The 17,689-nt window shown below is 39.7% G+C and overlaps 3 long non-coding RNA genes across 4 annotated transcripts; 2 read left to right on the plus strand and 1 right to left on the minus strand.

Moving 5' to 3' along the window:
* The first annotated feature begins 65 nt into the window (after window positions 1–65).
* Window positions 66–1,519, plus strand: LOC147560634 (uncharacterized). The gene is made up of 2 exons (XR_015233840.1): window positions 66–1,190; window positions 1,338–1,519. It is a non-coding gene; the product is annotated as an uncharacterized LOC147560634 (long non-coding RNA).
* Window positions 1,520–9,722: 8,203 nt separating this feature from the next.
* On the plus strand, window positions 9,723–10,989 carry LOC147560635 (uncharacterized). Of its 2 annotated transcripts, none has more exons than XR_015235400.1 (4): window positions 9,723–9,795; window positions 9,961–10,026; window positions 10,127–10,774; window positions 10,857–10,989. It is a non-coding gene; the product is annotated as an uncharacterized LOC147560635 (long non-coding RNA). The 2 variants fall into 2 exon arrangements; XR_015235399.1 differs by having other exon boundaries at window positions 10,691–10,774.
* LOC147560636 (uncharacterized) lies at window positions 10,978–16,774 on the minus strand. The gene is made up of 11 exons (XR_015235401.1): window positions 16,529–16,774; window positions 16,284–16,403; window positions 16,077–16,199; window positions 15,022–15,147; window positions 14,172–14,628; window positions 13,474–13,650; window positions 13,245–13,350; window positions 12,983–13,114; window positions 12,327–12,420; window positions 11,135–12,034; window positions 10,978–11,009 (listed from the first exon to the last, which is right to left on the minus strand). It is a non-coding gene; the product is annotated as an uncharacterized LOC147560636 (long non-coding RNA).
* Window positions 16,775–17,689: the final 915 nt, after the last annotated feature.

Genomic DNA, 17,689 nt, shown 5'->3' on the forward strand with positions numbered 1-17,689 from the left:
GTTTGCCGTATTTTTGTTTCCCACCTTACCCTCCTATATATAACATATCTACAATTTCTAGATATGTTAAGTTTATCCCCAAAAGCGGAGAAACTCCCGAGTTCTTCATCTCTCTCCTCTTCAATCTCACTAGTAGCTCGAAATTCTTCGAAATCCCTCAACTGAACGTCTATTTTGTTGTTCGGAATCAGTAAATCTTCTCGAACTAACTCGATTGATCTCTATTTTGATCTCCCACGAAGTTTTTCTCTAGATCGAGCACCAGATCTTAGGAGTCTTTGAATAGGTAAGAAGATTCATGAGAGGATAATTTAAAGTGAGTTTGAATTAGATAAAATTATAGAGACTTTATTGATTTGTATGTATGGAGATACAATATAAAGAAGACTTTATTGATTTGTATGTATGGAGATAAAGGTGGTTTAGATTATGCATGTCAAGTGTTTGATAAAATTCTTATGAGAGACTTAGTTGTTCTAAATGGGAAATCACTACAATTGGGGTTAAATACAACCAAAATTTAAGCCATTAAAACTCATAAACTTTAGTTGCTAAGAAAGTACAAGCCAATTGCATAAGATTAGTTCAAGAACTGGTGGAGATTATTGAAATTGGGCGCAAGTAATTTTGCATTGGTTTGGTTATATTTCTAATTTGAAATCTCATCCCCCAACAGGTATTTCCATTGAATTCAATGTTATTCTTGAATGATTATGTTATTAATTTGTGATGGTATGATGAAATAAGAATTGTTAAAGAAGCTGGATGTTGAACTAAAGCACAAGAGATGCTATTGGGTTGCATATTATGGAAGATCTGTTTTTTTCTTTCGCTCCTTGCTTTTTTTTTTTCTTTCGCTCCTTGCTTCAATTCATGGTTTATATTGAGATTCAATGTCTCTTGGAAAGAAAGCAATATTTGACATGGAAGGTACTTCAATAGTTTCTTCATTTCAGTTGTTCCGATCATGAAGGATATTAAACTAAACAATGCAACTGGCTTTCCTCATATCAACATTTGGATGAAGACATGAAATTATAAAAGTGCTTTCATTGGACTAGGGATAGATGGTAGCAAACTCATTGAAGTGGAGTATATATTTCAACTTCATCATGTTACAGTCATTGACTAATTTGTTTCTTCCACAGAGCTTGTAAATGATGAATTTGGAGAGGGAAAAAACAAGCCTAGTAAGCAAGTCTTTAAACTCTTTTTGTCTTACAAAAGAACTGAACTTCTTTTCTTTTGAGAAGTTTGAACGGATAAATAGAACCCAAAGATGACCTTTAAGTATATCCCCTACTTTTCATGTTTTTAACTATTATTATTTCTTGCAGGTACTCAGAGATGAACCTTGTGCAAGCATGTTGAATTCTACAACAAAGAATGTTATGGATATTCTCTCCTAAATGTGAAGTAGCAAACAAAGTGATGAGATTCAAATTATACTAAAATGCAAAGTGATGTGTAATTAAAAACTTGTTCATCAATTAAATGGATTATTGTTTAAGTGCTCCAATCCCTCTCTTTCTCATGAATTGCTTAGTAGGAGTTAAAAAGTAGAATAAAGTTGTGGTCAAACATTTGCTTGTTTTGTTTTAGGAAAACTACTAGAGTCAATATCGGTTATTTGGTGCCGAACCCTTTCAATCTGAATCGGTGGCTTGGTGTCGAACCCCCTTGAAGCGAATCGACACTAAGCCATCGGTTAATACTTTCAGTCCTAATCGGTGGTTTCATGTCGAAATCCTTTGAAGGGAATCGAAGCGAAGCCACCGATTTGAAATCCTAGCAACTTACCATCCATTTGCATCCCTAAAACTAATTCCAAAGCTCTCTTTGCTAACCCTTTTGAGCATGCCCATCAATAATTGTATTCCAAAATACCAAATCTCGTTCAGGCATTCTCTCAAACATTTTCCGAGCTTCATTAACCTGATGACATTTCGCATACATATTAACTACTGCTGTCATTGCAAACAAATTAGATCCAAACCCGTTACCGATTAACTGAGAATTAAGCATTTCGCCACTATTAAGATCAAAATTATCTGGACCAATTTTCAATAAGTAAAGTTTTAAACCACCAGTTGATTCATGTCGGTTGATTCATGTCGATTTCCTACAAGGGAGTTCGACATGAAGCCACCGATATCCACTCCAGTTGCTTGCCTAGTTACTGGAGTTCAAATCGGTTGGTTCATGTCGAATTTGCTTAAAAGGTATTGACACGACGCCACCGATTGTCCACAAGGGTGTTCGACTTGGATCGACCGATTTCGACTATGCACCACATATAAATGATAAACACCAAACCAACTAAGCCCAGCTCATCAAACCAAACATAGACCTGTATCAGACTTTATATAAAATTCAGCTACCTTATTCAACAATGTTTAAGCAAAAATGTATGGTTCTTACTTGAACAAAAACCATAATTTTACAAAATTGATATTCAAATTTTACATGAAACAACAAGAGTACAAAAAATTCATCTATACATGATTGCAAAATTGATAGTAGCCATATGGAATGGACAACAACATAAAATGAGACAATGTCAATCTAGTAACTGTTCTTGGACCTCCAAAGAACATATGTAATAATGTATCTCCTTTGGGAATTTCACCAAACACTTAATTGGCAACTTAAAAGATCCACATCTTCATCTTCTTCCTTCACCTAAAGCTACCAATCCATTGACAAACACATCAACCTGGTTTGATTTCTTAATTTCTCATTTGTTTCAACAAGTGTTCCTTATGTATTAAACCTAACACTGTGAAGTTGATACTCGAGCTGACTTCTCTGTCTAAATCTCTCAATTGTTGTACTCAGGCTAATGTTGTGCCATTTGAAGTTCCGTCCGCGATGTCTGGGTTATTTTGCAGGATATCTGTTGAGTTAAAGTTCATTGAAAATGTGAGTGCTGCTGCTGTGAATACTCACTCAAGGGTAGATGTTATGTCTTTCACTAATAAGGCGTTGACAGCCACCCAAAAAGAGATATTTCGGAAGACATGTTTTGATCGTCCACTCGAGGTGGACGAGTTGAGTTTTTGTGGTGTGTTCGTGCACATTATGTTGTTGCGTGAGACTACCTACCTCATTTCAATATAATTCTATGACGTTCTTGGTTGACAAGAAAGCAACGACTTACATCGAAAAAGATTTTTTGAAGACTTTTTCAGTCACTATTTTTTTTGTAGTTGGAAATTTTGAACTGGATTGATTTGATAGGTAATGATGGTTCTTGTTTGTAATATTTTTAGTGATGATATCGAATTGCTTGAATTCGTCTATGTTTTCCTTAATTCACCTCTCTCTTTGTGAAAAGGTTTACACCTTTGAATAATAAAGCACACTCGAATGTAACGAGTGGAGATGAAGAAGGTGATGCTCTCGGTTGATGACCGAGAGAGAGACTATGTCTCGGTTATAACCGAGAGATATGTGAGGACTCTTGGTGATACCCGAGAGTAGTGAAGCTCGGTTGATGACCGAGTGAAGAAGACAATGTCTCGGTTGATGATAGCCGAGAGACCGAGAGAGAGTGATGATGATCTTGAATAGATAATCGAGTTGATGAAGAGAGCTTCGTGTGAGACCCGAGAAGGAGAATGGTTGATGGTGATGAGAGATAATAGTTTAGGTAAATACCTTGGTTATATTATTCACTTACAACTTGTACATTACATATGATATGAACCTCTTTATATAGGTTTACATGAGAAGAGTTTAAGGTTATCAAAACTTATCTAAAACTAATCCTAAACTAATCTAAATTACAATCCTAATTCCTAAGGAATCCTAGTTGTAGTAGGATTCCTATTTGGACCAAGTCCACTCGGTTTGGCCGAGTGGAGTGGACCTTCCAACACTCCCCCTCAAGTTAGAGCGGGAATGGAAGTAACGCCTAACTTGCCAATAATGTTCTTGAACGGTTCTGCCCCAAGTGGCTTTGTGAAGATATCCGCTAACTGATTTTCTGTACTGGTGAAGCGTGTGGCAATGACGTTGTCTTTAATCTTTTCACGAACGATGTGGCAATCTATCTCAATGTGTTTTGTACGTTCGTGGAAGACGGGGTTATCAGCAATGTGGAGAGCGGCCCGATTGTCACAGTAAACTGTCATCGGGTCAGAGTGATTGATTCCAAAATCAAGTAGTAAATACTTGAGCCATTGTAATTCGCATGTGAGGATGGCTAAAGCTCGATATTCTGCTTCTGCCGAAGATTTTGCAACTGTGGGTTGCTTCTTTGATTTCCAGGAGAGGGGGTTGGATCCCAACATTGTGAAATACCCAGTAGTAGATCTACGGGTTGAAGGACAGCCAGCCCAATCCGAATCACAGTATCCTGTAATATGGAGAGAGCTGTCTGCGGATAAGAAGACTCCTTTATCAAAAGTACCCTTCAAGTATCGTAGAACGCGATGAGCTGCGTCTAAGTGTACTTGGCTAGGTGTTTGCATGAACTGACTGAGGTTGTTTACGGCAAAGGTGATATCCGGCCGTGTAACCGTTAAGTAAAGTAATCTGCCTATGAGACGGCGGTAAACTGACGGATCTGGTAAAGGTGTACCGTCAGTGGGACTGAGACGTAATTTTTGTTCCATGGGAAACTCAGAAGGACGTGCAGCGGTGAGGCCAGAATCTTTTAAAATATCAAGAGCATATTTCCTTTGACATAGAAATATGCCTTGTGATGAGCGAGATACTTCGATACCAAGGAAGTATTGTAGGCGGCCCAGATCCTTTAATGAAAAGGCTTTATTTAGAAATATTTTTAACTGGGAAATAGCATGATCATTATTTCCCGTGATAATTATGTCGTCTACGTAGACGAGGACATAGATTTGAGTGGAGTGAGATCTAAAAGTAAAGAGAGAATAGTCACTTTTAGACTGAGAAAAGCCACGTTCGATGAGAACGGAGGAAAATTTTGAAAACCATTGTCGAGAGGCCTGTTTGAGACCATAGAGAGATTTATGGAGACGACATACCTTAGACTCCCCCTGAGATGAAAAACCGGGGGGTAATTTCATGTAGACTTCTTCATGAAGGTCGCCTTGAAGAAAGGCATTATTGACATCCAATTGATGGAGAGTCCACCCTTTAATGGCGGCAAGAGAGAGAAGGACACGAACAGTTACTAACTTAGCAACTGGAGCAAAAGTGTCATTATAGTCTAATCCCTCGATTTGGGTATAGCCTTTGGCTACTAGACGGGCTTTATATCGCTCTATAGATCCATCGGAATTGAATTTAATTTTATACACCCATTTGCAACCGATGGGCTTTTTGCCGGGTGGTAAAACAGTGATTGTCCAGGTTTTATTTTCTTCCAAGGCTGAAATTTCCTTGGCCATGGCCTCCTTCCAATGAGGGGACTTCATTGCTTGAGTGAAGGAGGTTGCTTCGGTAGATGATAAAACCGAGGAGAGAAATTGTTGATGAGAGTTTGAAAACGAGTTAATGGAAAAATAGTTTTCAAGAGGATATTTAACAATGTTAGTGTTTGAACACACATAGTCATCTAGATGACTAGGTGGGCGGCGGGACCGAACCGGTCGGCCGGAATCGGCAACGACGGAGTCGGAGACTCGGACGTCGGATGGGGAAATCGGCAGTGAAGAATCACTGCTCGGTGGTGTTGATAAACTGTCTGCAGGCACACCAGTACCCGGGTCCTCATTAGGAATTCCTGGAGGCACCCCTGATGGGTTGGACGGTCCACTGTTAGGTGGACCTGAAGTCGGGTCAGCAGGGGTGTCTGAAGGCACCCCTGTCGCTGATTGCTGACTCCCGGGGACAGGATCAGCAGATTCATCAGTGAATCTGCTGCTGTCCGCCGGTGGAGTGGAATGAATTTTATCGTTTGTCGGAAAGACAAACGTGTCGTCGTCGTCGATAGCGATGAAGGGTTCCGGACGCGAGAGAGAGGGTTGTTCCATCGGTGTGGATGACATCGGAAATCGGTTTTCAATAAACGTCACATCGCGTGAGGTAAAAATACGACGGGTGGAGATATCATAGATTCGATAACCCTTTTGTCCGTTCGGATAACCAAGGAAGATGCCGGCGGAAGAACGAGCATCCATCTTAGTTTTGACCAAAGGAATTCGGGCATAACAAAGACATCCGAATACACGTAAGTGTGAAAGATTTGGAGGAGAACCCATGAGGATTTCATGAGGTGATTTTCCATCAAGAATAGGTGTAGGTAATTTGTTAATGAGATAGACGGCGGTGAGAACGCATTCTCCCCAAAAAGAGAGAGGGAGATGAGCTTGAAGACGTAAAGAACGTGCAACTTCAAGAATGTGACGGTGTTTGCGCTCAACAACACCGTTTTGTTGAGGTGTGTAGGTACAACTACGTTGGTGGGAAATTCCCTTTTCAAGGAACCAACGTTGTAGAGAAGTATTCATAAACTCGGATCCGTTGTCCGTTCGAATTGTTTTAATATTACAATTGAATTGTGTGTGAACGTAATTAGAGAAATTCATAATTAACGTATTTGAGTCCGATTTGGAATTCATGAGAAATATCCAAGTACAACGTGAGAAGTCGTCAACAAGGGTTAGAAAATAGCGACACCCGGAGGTGGAGGGGACCGGAAAGGGACCCCATAAATCCATATGTACTATGTCAAATATACTTGAAGAAGTAGTAGTACTATTAGGAAAAGGTAAGCGACTTTGCTTAGAAAGGGGACATAATTCGCACGGTACTTTATTTGATAAAAAATTAAACTTCATACATGGAAGTCTAGAATTAAAATATTGAAAACGTGAAAAAGATGGGTGGCCAAGACGGCAATGCCATAAAACAAAAGACTCATGACTAGAATTATCTCTAACTAAATTCGAAGCTGAAAGGATGGGACGCTCCGTGCGAAGGAAATAAAGGTCATCATGAAGACTACCAAGCCCAATCTCCGTCTTCGTTTTTCGGTCCTGAAAAAGACACAAATTATGGTCAAATAGGACGGTACAACGAAGGGATTTAGAAATCTGAGAGACAGATATGAGATTAAATTGAAAAGAAGGGATGTGAAGAACATCCTTTAAATAAAAAACTATTCGTAAAATAGATGGTACCAATATGATCAACCTTGACTCGGGAGTCATCCGGTAATCGGACGTATAAATCCGGTGGTGCAAGGGAATAAGAAGAGAATCTTGAAAGATTGGAACAAATATGTTTGGCGGCTCCTGAATCAATAACCCATGGAGGATGAGAGGAAGAAGAGTACTTACCTGTGAGATTGATGAGTGGATCCTTGGTGGTGCCGTTAGAGTGGTCGGTTGGTTGCCTATTGCGATCTAATAATGCTAAAATTCCTTGAAATTGCTCATGAGTAAAAGATGACGCTGCAGGCACCCCCGAACCATTATGGTTCATAGCCGAACCGTTAGTATCCATAACCGAGGCAGCCACGGGATCTTGGCGTGAACGGTTCCGTCCACGTTGACCGTAGTTGGGTGGATACCCATGTAGTTTGTAGCACGAGGAAACATCATGTCCATGAATTTTGCAATTTTCGCAAAAGGGTCGAGGACGTTTAGTACGTTGTCTATCGGAACCGTAGAATCGGTTATGTGAGTAATCGTTGGAACCAACCGCTAGGGCAGCAGTGTTAGAGTCAACATTCATGGGGGTAATGAGATTTTGTTGAACCTCTTCTTGCTTGATAAGTGAATGTATGCGAAGAATTGAAGGGAATGGTTCAATTAACAAGATTTGACTCCGAATTGATGAGAACCGGTCATTAAGACCTTGAAGAAATTCCATAGCTCTATCTTGGTTGGTTCTTTCAACCAAAGAGCGACCATGACCACATATACAAGGCTCGGTGATTAGCAAGGAATTGAGTTCATCTTGAAGAGCCTTGAGATGTGTAAAATACGTTGAAACGTCTAAATTCTCTTGTTTGAGACAAGAAATAGCTCTCTTTAATTGAAAGATTTTAGGAGCATTGGTTTGATGAAATCTATCAAAGAGATTCTTCCATATATCGGATGCCGTCTCATCATATAAGATAGATGATCGAAGAGGTGGGTCTACCGAATTAATAAGCCAACTAGAAACGAGATCGTTACATCGTCCCCATTGTTCTAATTCATTAGGATCGGTGGGTTTAACGATGCTTCCATCTACGAAACCTAGTTTGCCCTTTGCCCTTAAAGCTTTTGACATTCCTCGAGACCATGAGGAGTAATTATCACCGGTTAGAAGTGGTGTAATAAGAATAGTAGTAGGAGAATCCGAATGGTGAACATCAAACGGCCCACTATTGAGAGTAGTATGAATTTGAGAAGTTTCCGAAGTTTCGGGAGTAGTCATGATTCAAGAGAGAAAAAAAAAAAAATTGAAGGCTCTTATACCATGTGAAAAGGTTTACACCTTTGAATAATAAAGCACACTCGAATGTAACGAGTGGAGATGAAGAAGGTGATGCTCTCGGTTGATGACCGAGAGAGAGACTATGTCTCGGTTATAACCGAGAGATATGTGAGGACTCTTGGTGATACCCGAGAGTAGTGAAGCTCGGTTGATGACCGAGTGAAGAAGACAATGTCTCGGTTGATGATAGCCGAGAGACCGAGAGAGAGTGATGATGATCTTGAATAGATAATCGAGTTGATGAAGAGAGCTTCGTGTGAGACCCGAGAAGGAGAATGGTTGATGGTGATGAGAGATAATAGTTTAGGTAAATACCTTGGTTATATTATTCACTTACAACTTGTACATTACATATGATATGAACCTCTTTATATAGGTTTACATGAGAAGAGTTTAAGGTTATCAAAACTTATCTAAAACTAATCCTAAACTAATCTAAATTACAATCCTAATTCCTAAGGAATCCTAGTTGTAGTAGGATTCCTATTTGGACCAAGTCCACTCGGTTTGGCCGAGTGGAGTGGACCTTCCAACACTCTTCAATGTCTTGGTTTTGCATCTCTAGTTTCTTCAACAAAGATTACATTTTTAGATTACTATAAAATGCATCAAGTTTATTGAATTAAAGAGAAAAGAAGGACCACGAAAGTACTACATCGAATAATTGCTGAATAGGTATGTCTTGGAGTTTGTTTTTTCTCGTCGTCTGAATCTGACTCATCTGACCCAAACAGACCCAAAACCATTCAATTGGATGAGTCAGACAATACGAGTCAGAAAAAAACATGAAAGTGCGCAAAATATATAAGTGTAATAATTGGTGTGATGCCCTAAGCCTCAGTAGTTGATATTGTCTCCGCTTTTACCACCACCCCAGGCCGATAGGTAAGGGGTTTTGTTTTTGGTGAAGGCTCCACGAGCCCACCAAAAGCCTCTGCACTTACTAAGCTTGAGTGTACACCTACGGCCCACACTCCAACCATCCTCGTAATTAATGTGGGACTATCACAAGTGGTGAGTATTTTGTCCCAAACTTAGAACAACCATGTAGAGTAAACTGATTAAACTTTCAACTCAAAACCAGTTGGCAATGAGTGGAAAGGACCTAGATATTACATTCTTAGTTACGAGAGTACCTTTGTCTATGCGGGGCCTATTCTCACAGATTCCTTGTTTGTTTTAGTTTCTGATACTTATTTGAAAGTGTCTGAAGTCCATTAGTTTGCTACCTGGGTATCATTTTATAGTCATGTGTTTGGTTCTTGTAGGTGACAGAAATAGTTGGAGGTACTATTCGTTGGAAGGCGGTACCTTGATCATGTTATAGTGTCATTATGTGATGATGAACGTATATTTAGAAACATGGAACCTCTCCTTTTGCAGGTACTAGTGCTCTATAAATTAAGACACTTCCAATTACATGTGATCGTCTTATCTACAACCCCTGCTGTTACATCAAGAAGAAGTTATAAAAAAAACTTCTTAGGTTTATTAAGCACTTAAATGCATTTCATTTATCTAAAGATGCTTAGTTTTTCTTATTTTTAGATCCTCAGAATTGGTTTCTATGAGATTGTTAAACTGGAGATGCCAGCATATGCTGTTGCCGATGAGGTAAGTTTCGCTACTCCCACATTCTCTTGGATTAACTCTATTCACGATAGTATCATTTCTTGCTTAACTACTATTGCCTGTCAAATTATCTTACATGTAGGTAGGTCTGTGGTTCTCCAGTAATCACTTACAAGGACAACTTGGGTTAGGATATAGCACAGGCTCCAAAAATGGGTTCCTGAGTGCTAGAAAAACTGCCCAAGTGTGTTAGAGCTACCCCTGTGTTCCATACAAGGCTACTTTTTCTTAGACGTGGAATTCATAAAATAGCTAATTATTATATTGAAAAATGGTTTTAGATTGGATGGTTAGTTTCTTTCAGTTCTTTAACTCTTTGGCCTAAGACTCTCCAAGGATGAGCTGTTGTAATGGTCGTCTCGAGGCCGTGATCTTTGTGGGTGTGTACCAAGTTTACTTGGACATGGATCTGTTTTTTAATCTTTGAGTGAATGTGTTAGAAGAGAGAATATTTATAAGCAAGTCCCAATGTGGGCAGGATCCCCATTTCCAATACTTGGCAATGGATCTGACTCTGCCTTTTTCTCTTTATCTTTTCTACGGCTTCGCGTACATTCTTTCTTCTTGTGACGGACATGTTTGGTTTGCTTTTGTTATTCCATCTTTTTTGTTTTCCCTTTTGATGGTGATATGTGACAAAATCTAGAATGTCAGACTGGCAAAGATTGCTCTTAGGCCAGGTGCGGGTAATATGGTGAATGGGATTTTGCGGAAGCTAGTGTCACTTAAGGTTCGGCAGCTTTTATGAACTTTAATCATGTTGTCTATTTCATTGTCAGTGATTAAGTTCTTATATATTAACTCTGGATTAGGAAAAAGATTCTCTTCCCCTACCCAAATTGGAAGGCAATGATCGCGCGCGAGCACGTGCACTTGCACTCTTCATTCTCATCCAGTTGTAAGTTTGTAATCCTCCTCTAGCCGCAGGTTAGATGCACTTGTTAGGACCCAAGTGGAAGATCAAGCTGCAGCAAAAAAGGTCACAAAGGTTAGATTTATCGGACCATCAAAACCTAGAGCACCAACCCTAGATCAGGAAGTAAATGGGGTGAATACACTATTAAAGATGGAGATTAAAGAGTTTCATCACCTTAATGAAGAGGAGATAACAGTAGCACCTGGTCGTGTATCTCGTGGCAACCCACAAGGATCTTGGAAGCCATGGACGGTGCTTGTTGATGGTGGCAGCAAGATAGAATTGAAAGAAAAAGAAAATAACTTACTAATGTCGGTCATGGAAGTCTCTTACACAAGTGAAAGTACTTTAGGGTTTGAAACTCTTCCTGGCTGTACTTTCAAGAAGACAACATTCTATCCACCCTTGGATCTCAGCCACATGTTAACATCCCAGAATGGAGAGGAAGAAATAGGACAGCTGGAAGAAACTGGGTCAACAAGACTCAAACCTAATATGGGCTTATGTTGAGTCTATTATTGTCCTTTATTAGTAAATTCCTAAGGTGCTTTAATAAGCCCAAAAAGAGTCTGTTCATAGGCCCAGGCCTCAGTATGCTTTTGTGGTCCTGGCCAAACTATTTAGGGTTTCTGACAAAGCTTTAAATAGCAATGATTGTAAATCTTATCATTATGCAATCATTACAAAAATTTGGCTGCTGCCTTTTTTCTAGGGTTTATCTGGAGCAGATTACTCTATTTACTCTATTTTAAACTATTACAATTGTGAGGATTCATAAATCCTTACATTTGGTATCAGAGCCACTCACAATGTCTCACACCAACCGAATTCAAGCATTAGAAGATTTAACTCAGACTCAAATCACTGCCATAACTTCTATGCAGACTTCCATTAATGATATCCAAACTGGTATGCAAGACTTGGAGGGAAGACTTCGTTCTGACTTTAAAAATGACCTGCTTCTTGCATTAGATGAACAGTTCACTCGGTTGAAGGAATGGTCCAGATCTGGTTCGTGTATTTCACGAGATAAAACTCGAGCTCCAGATCCAGGAGGTACTTCTTCAAATACACCTGCAGAAAACAGAAATGAGGTGGTTTCTGAAGAAGATTTGACAGGTATAGCTGATAACTCTATTCCTATGGATGATTTTTTGAGACTAAGTAGGGCTAAGGTAGATTTCCCTACATTTGAAGGGGTTGACACTGATGTTTGGCTGCGTAGGAGTAATTCGTATTTCTTACTCTATAAAATGTCTAGTAGACAAAAAGTGTTAATGGCTTCCTTGCACTTCAAGGGAAATGTTAATAAATGGTATCAAGGGTTAATTACTAGTAACCCTGACTTGACTTGGGAAGAACTTACCCTAGAAATGCAGTTGAGGTATCCCAATATCGATCCAGTTGATGTGGTGTCTGAATTTAATAAGCTCAAACAGTTTGGCACTGTTGACGAGTACCTGAGCAAATTTGAAGAGTTAAAAACAGATCTGGAATTCTTAATAGGCAAACATCCAGAAACATATTACATATCCAGTTTTTACAGTGGGTTAAAGGCCGAAATCCGAGAACCAGTCCAAATGCTCAATCCCCAAAATTTTCCTCATTTAGTGCTGCTATGTAAGAGGCAAGAACAACTCAATCTTAAGAGCCAGAAAAGAATCGGTCCCTTGACCTATAACCGAACCCCAAATATTGCCAATCAAACATTCAGGTCTAACAACTTCAAAACCTCTTCCCAAACAGTTACCCCAATTATCAAAAAACTTTCCCCCACAACTCAGTCCAAAGAAACCTTATATACAGGGGCAGGAACACCCTACTCCCAAGTTAAAAGGATGAATGCTGAGGAAATGCGACAAAGACGAGCCAAGGGGCTTTGCTTCAACTGCGATGAGCAGTGGAAACCCGGGCATAATGCACATTGTGTACAAGCATTTGCTATATCATGTATTGAGGAAGAAGAAGGAAGAGACCAGGATATAGAAGAGGTTATGGCTGAACTGGAAATGGAAGATTTACCTGATGGAGGTATGTCAACGTGCGCCTTATCTAGCCATTCGTCTTCTACTACCATTAAATTGAAGGGGACTGTTAAGAAGCAAGACCTTATCATTTTAGTAGACAGTGGAAGCACTCACTCCTTCATTGATCCTGCATTAGCAAACAAATGTGGATATGTCATGGACTGCATCAAACCAATGTTAGTAATGGTGGCCGATGGAAATCAGTTGATTAGTAATTCGGGATGTAAAAATTTTACATGGCAAGTGCAGGGAATTACCTTTCAAACTGATGTACGAGTGCTAACACTTGGTGGGGGGTGTGATATGGTACTTGGTGTAGACTGGTTAAGGAAGTTCAGCCCGATTCTTTTTGATTTCAATAAGCTGCAGATTTCATTCAAACAGAATGGTAAGAGGGTGACATTAAAAAGCAACCAAGATCAGCCAAAAATCTCAATGATGGATGGGAAATCATTTAAAAAAGTGTGGAATAAAGGGATACTTAACCTTGTTGGTCAATTTTTCTCTCTTACTACTGCTGAAGTACCATGTACGACAACTGATCCAAGTCTCCAAAAGTTATTACAGCAGTTTGATGATGTATTCCAGGAGCCTATCGGGTTGCCACCCACTCGAGCTTGTGACCATTCCATTCCTCTTAAACCAGGAGCTTTAGCTGTCAACCTGCGACCATATCGTATTTCACATAATCAAAAAGATGTGGTAGAAAAACTTATCAAAGAAATGCTTGCTAGTGGAATTATACAAGACAGTAAATCACCATTTTCCTCGCCCATTTTGTTGGTAAAGAAGAAAGAGGGTGATTGGAGGTTTTGCGTGGACTACAGGAGACTAAATGATCTCACCATTAAAGATAGGTACCCTATTCCTATCATAGATGAGCTCCTAGATGAGTTACACGGGGCGGTAGTGTATTCTAAGATTGACCTTCGATCAGGTTATCACCAGATCAGAATGAATCCAGAAGATGTGTATAAGACAGCTTTTAAAACTCATACGGGTCACTATGAGTTTCGTGTCATGCCATTTGGCTTGACAAACGCCCCAGCCACTTTCCAGTCCCTCATGAATCACATATTTCAACCCTTTCTAAGGAAGACAGTGTTAGTCTTTTTCGACGACATATTAGTATACAGCCCCACTATGGATCAACATATAAAAGATTTAAGTGCTGTTTTACTTACCTTAAGAGAGAACCAGCTCTTTGCCAAGCTCAGCAAGTGTTCCTTCGCTCAAGAAAAGGTCGAATACCTAGGACATATAATCAGCAAGGATGGTGTAGCTGCGGAAGAAGGGAAAATATCAGCAATGAGAAACTGGCCTAAGCCTACTTCAGTCAAAGCATTAAGAGGATTCCTTGGGTTGACGGGGTACTATCGAAAGTTTGTGAAGAACTATGGTCTTATTAGCAAACCATTGACATCCCTCCTTAAAAAAGATGCGTTTCACTGGAATATTGCAGCAGAACAAGCATTTCAGCAGCTAAAAGAAGCAATGAGCAGTACACCAGTCTTAACATTACCTAACTTTTCTTTACCTTTTGAGTTACAGGTTGATGCATGTGACACAGGCATTGGAGGAGTTTTGATGCAGCAAGGGAGACCAATCGCTTTTTACAGCAAGGCCCTTGGACCCAAGTACCTGAGTTATTCGACATATGAAAAAGAATTGTTAGCAATCGTACTCTCAGTCACCAAATGGAAATCATATCTGCTGGACACACATTTCATTATCTACACAGACCATCAAAGCATAAGGCATTTCATGGACCAAGAAATCCACACTCATCTCCAACAAAGGTGGCTGGCTAAACTCCTAGCATATGATTACGAGGTGAAATATAAGATGGGGAAGGAAAACAAGGTAGCTGATGCACTTTCTAGGGGTTGCCCAAGATCTGCCCGCGCTTAATGCGATTACTACTATTCAACCTAAGTGGATTGCCGATGTTCTACTCAGTTATGAAGGTGACACTTTCGCTAAGGAAACAATAACTAAATTGACAATTGATGCAGCAGGAGTAATAGGATATACCTTGGAGAGGGGAATCCTGAGATACAAGGGTAGGATCTATATAGGGGCACCAACTGCTTTGAGAAGTAATATCATCACCACCTTACATGACTCAGCTGTAGGAGGGCATGGTGGCATCAGATCAACCTGTCAAAGAATAAAGCTTTACTTCTTCTGGAAGGGAATTAAAAAAGATGTAACAGATTATGTGAGTGCTTGTGACACTTGCCAAAGAAACAAAGGGGACAATCATTATCCATTCGGACTATTGCAGCCATTAGAAGTTCCAGATCAAGCATGGACAAGTATCTCAATGGATTTTATCGAAGGTCTGCCCAAATCTGAAGGAAAAGAGACAATACTAGTAGTGGTGGACAGGTTCACGAAATACAGCCACTTTGTGAGTATATCACACCCTTACACTGCAGAAACTATTGCTAAAATATTCATGGATTCGGTCTACAAATTGCATGGGCTACCTAGGTCAATTGTGTCAGACAGAGATAAAATCTTTATAAGTCATTTTTGGAAGGAATTATTCAGACTCATGGGAACTCAGCTGTGTATGAGTTCATCCTATCACCCACAATCGGACGGTCAAACCGAAAGGGTTAATAGGTGTTTAGAGTCATACTTGCGATGTATGACAAGTTATGAACCAAAAAAGTGGGCGAAATGGTTGTCATTGGCAGAATGGTGGTACAATACGAATTACCATACAAGCATCAAACAAACACCTTTTCAGGCGTTATATGGGTATCCACCCCCTCTAATGATGATACCAGACACTTTCGAGTCTCCTAATGCAATGGCTATGGATTATATTCAGCAGAGGCAGAGAATGACACAACTCCTAAGGGACACTCTACATGATTCTCAAAACAGAATGAAACAATATGCAGATAAGAAAAGAATTGAGAGACATTACGAGGTGGGAGATTGGGTGTATCTTCGACTTCAACCTTACCGGCAAACAACAGTCGAACTTAGGCGAAATCTCAAATTGTCTCCTAGGTTCTATGGGCCTTACCAAATCATAAAAAAAGTGGGTACAGTAGCATACCAACTCCAGTTACCTGAGGGATCTAAGATCCATCCTGTGTTTCACATCTCGCAGCTAAAAAGGCGAATGGGGAAGGATGCCAGAGTCACTAACTCGTTACCTTTGATAGATCCCAATGGTGTAATGAAGGTAACACCTGTGCGAGTCAAAGATCAGAGGTTAGTAACCAGAAAAAATCAAGTTATACAACAAGTTTTAGTTGAATGGAGTAACTTGTTACCTGAAGACTCCACTTGGGAGGATGTTACAGTGTTGTATCAACAGTTTCCTGACTTCAATCCATGGGGACATGGATCATCATATGGAAGGGGGAATGTTAGGACCCAAGTGGAAGATCAAGCTGCAGCAAAAAAGGTCACAAAGGTTAGATTTATCGGACCATCAAAACCTAGAGCACCAACCCTAGATCAGGAAGTAAATGGGGTGAATACACTATTAAAGATGGAGATTAAAGAGTTTCATCACCTTAATGAAGAGGAGATAACAGTAGCACCTGGTCGTGTATCTCGTGGCAACCCACAAGGATCTTGGAAGCCATGGACGGTGCTTGTTGATGGTGGCAGCAAGATAGAATTGAAAGAAAAAGAAAATAACTTACTAATGTCGGTCATGGAAGTCTCTTACACAAGTGAAAGTACTTTAGGGTTTGAAACTCTTCCTGGCTGTACTTTCAAGAAGACAACATTCTATCCACCCTTGGATCTCAGCCACATGTTAACATCCCAGAATGGAGAGGAAGAAATAGGACAGCTGGAAGAAACTGGGTCAACAAGACTCAAACCTAATATGGGCTTATGTTGAGTCTATTATTGTCCTTTATTAGTAAATTCCTAAGGTGCTTTAATAAGCCCAAAAAGAGTCTGTTCATAGGCCCAGGCCTCAGTATGCTTTTGTGGTCCTGGCCAAACTATTTAGGGTTTCTGACAAAGCTTTAAATAGCAATGATTGTAAATCTTATCATTATGCAATCATTACAAAAATTTGGCTGCTGCCTTTTTTCTAGGGTTTATCTGGAGCAGATTACTCTATTTACTCTATTTTAAACTATTACAATTGTGAGGATTCATAAATCCTTACATTTTGTCCCAAACTTAGAACAACCATGTAGAGTAAACTGATTAAACTTTCAACTCAAAACCAGTTGGCAATGAGTGGAAAGGACCTAGATATTACATTCTTAGTTACGAGAGTACCTTTGTCTATGCGGGGCCTATTCTCACAGATTCCTTGTTTGTTTTAGTTTCTGATACTTATTTGAAAGTGTCTGAAGTCCATTAGTTTGCTACCTGGGTATCATTTTATAGTCATGTGTTTGGTTCTTGTAGGTGACAGAAATAGTTGGAGGTACTATTCGTTGGAGGCGGTACCTTGATCATGTTATAGTGTCATTATGTGATGATGAACGTATATTTAGAAACATGGAACCTCTCCTTTTGCAGGTACTAGTGCTCTATAAATTAAGACACTTCCAATTACATGTGATCGTCTTATCTACAACCCCTGCTGTTACATCAAGAAGAAGTTATAAAAAAAACTTCTTAGGTTTATTAAGCACTTAAATGCATTTCATTTATCTAAAGATGCTTAGTTTTTCTTATTTTTAGATCCTCAGAATTGGTTTCTATG

This window comes from Eschscholzia californica, unplaced genomic scaffold, assembly GCF_041429995.1.
Source record: "Eschscholzia californica isolate CP2 unplaced genomic scaffold, dmEscCali1.0.p SCAF_2, whole genome shotgun sequence".
Taxonomy (NCBI): Eukaryota; Viridiplantae; Streptophyta; class Magnoliopsida; order Ranunculales; family Papaveraceae; genus Eschscholzia; species Eschscholzia californica.